The following is a 1957-nucleotide window of genomic DNA, read 5'->3' on the forward strand; positions in this document are numbered from 1 at the left end:
GATGGGGGAGGGGAGAGGGGTTTGAGATGGGGGAGTGGAGAGAGTTTTCAGATGAGGTGTGGAGAGGGGTTTGAGATGGGGCAATGGAGAGGGGTTTGAGATGGGAGAGGGGAGAGGGGTTTGAGATGGGAGAGGGGAGAGGGGTTTGAGAGGGGAGAGGGGTTTGAGATGGGGAGGGGAGAGGGGTTTGAGATGGGGAGGGGAGAGGGGTTTGAGATGGGGAGGGGAGAGGGGTTTGAGATGGGGTGTGGAGAGGGGTTTGAGATGGGGGAGAGGAGAGGGGTTTGAGATGGGGGAATGGAGAGGGGTTTGAGATGGGAGAGGGGAGAGGGGAGAGGGGTTTGAGATGGGGAAAAGAGAGGGGTCTGAGATGGGGTGTGGAGAGGGGTTTGAGATGGGGGAGGGGAGAGGGGTTTGAGATGGGGCAATGGAGAGGGGTTTGAGATGGGGAGGAGAGAGGGGTTTGAGATCGGGGAGGAGAGAGGGGTTTGAGATGGGGTGTGGAGAGCGGTTTGAGATGGGGGAGGGGAGAGGGGTTTGAGATGGGGGAGTGGGGAGGGGTCTGAGATGGGGAGGGGAGGGGAGAGGGGTTTGAGATGGGGGAATGGAGAGGGGTTTGAGATGGGAGAGGGGAGAGGGGTTTGAGATGGGGAGGAGAGAGGGGTCTGAGATGGGAGAGGGGAGAGGGGTTTGAGATGGGGAGGGGAGAGAGGTTTGAGATGGGGTGTGGAGAGGGGTTGAGATGGGGAGGGGAGAGGGGTTTGAGATGGGGAGGAGAGAGGGGTCTGAGATGAGAGAGGGGAGAGGGGTTTGAGATGGGGAGGGGAGAGAGGTTTGAGATGGGGTGTGGAGAGGGGTTTGAGATGGGGAGGGGAGAGGGGTTTGAGATAGGGTGTGGAGAGGGGTTTGAGAATGGGAGGAGAGAGGGGTTTGAGATGGGGGAGTGGAGAGGGGTCTGAGATGGGGTGTGGAGAGGGGTTTGAGACGGGGGAGGAGAGAGGGGTTTGAGATGGGGCAATGGAGAGGGGTTTGAGATGGGAAGGAGAGAGGGGTTTGAGATGGGAAGGAGAGAGGGGTTTGAGATGGGGTGTGGAGAGGGGTTTGAGACGGGGAGGGGAGAGGGGTTTGAGATGGGGGAGTGGAGAGGGGTTCGAGATGGGGGAATGGAGAGTGGTTCAAGATGGGGGAGGGGAGAGGGGTTTGAGATGGGGTGTGGAGAGGGGTTTGAGATGGGGAGGAGAGAGGGGTTTGAGATGGGGTGTGGAGAGGGGTTTGAGATGGGGGAGTGGGGAGGGGTTTGAGATGGGGGAGTGGGGAGGGGTTTGAGATGGGGGAGTGGGGAGGGGTTTGAGATGGGGGAGTGGAGAGGGGTCTGAGATGGGGTGTGGAGAGGGGTTTGAGATGGGGAGGAGAGAGGGGTTTGAGATGGGAAGGAGAGAGGGATTTGAGATGGGGTGTGGAGAGGGGTTTGAGATGGGGGAGGGGAGAGGGGTTTGAGATGGGGCAATGGAGAGGGGTTTGAGATGGGGGAGCGGAGAGGGGTTTGAGATGGGGGAATGGAGAGGGGTTTGAGATGGGGGAATGGAGAGGGGTTTGAGATGGGGAGGAGAGAGGGGTTTGAGATGGGGTGTGGAGAGGGGTTTGAGATGGGGGAGGGGAGAGGGGTTTGAGATGGGGGAGTGGAGAGAGGTTTCAGATGGGGTGTGGAGAGGGGTTTGAGATGGGGCAATGGAGAGGGGTTTGAGAGGGGAGAGGGGTTTGAGATGGGAGAGGGGAGAGGGGTTTGAGATGGGAGAGGGGAGAGGGGTTTGAGATGGGGAGGGGAGAGGGGTTTGAGATGGGGAGGGGCGAGGGGTTTGAGATGGGGAGGGGAGAGGGGTTTGAGATGGGGTGTGGAGAGGGGTTTGAGATGGGGGAGAGGAGAGGGGTTTGAGATGGGGGAATGGAGAGGGGTTTG

Source organism: Mobula birostris, unplaced genomic scaffold (genome assembly GCF_030028105.1).
Source record: "Mobula birostris isolate sMobBir1 unplaced genomic scaffold, sMobBir1.hap1 scaffold_421, whole genome shotgun sequence".
Lineage (NCBI taxonomy): Eukaryota > Metazoa > Chordata > Chondrichthyes > Myliobatiformes > Myliobatidae > Mobula > Mobula birostris.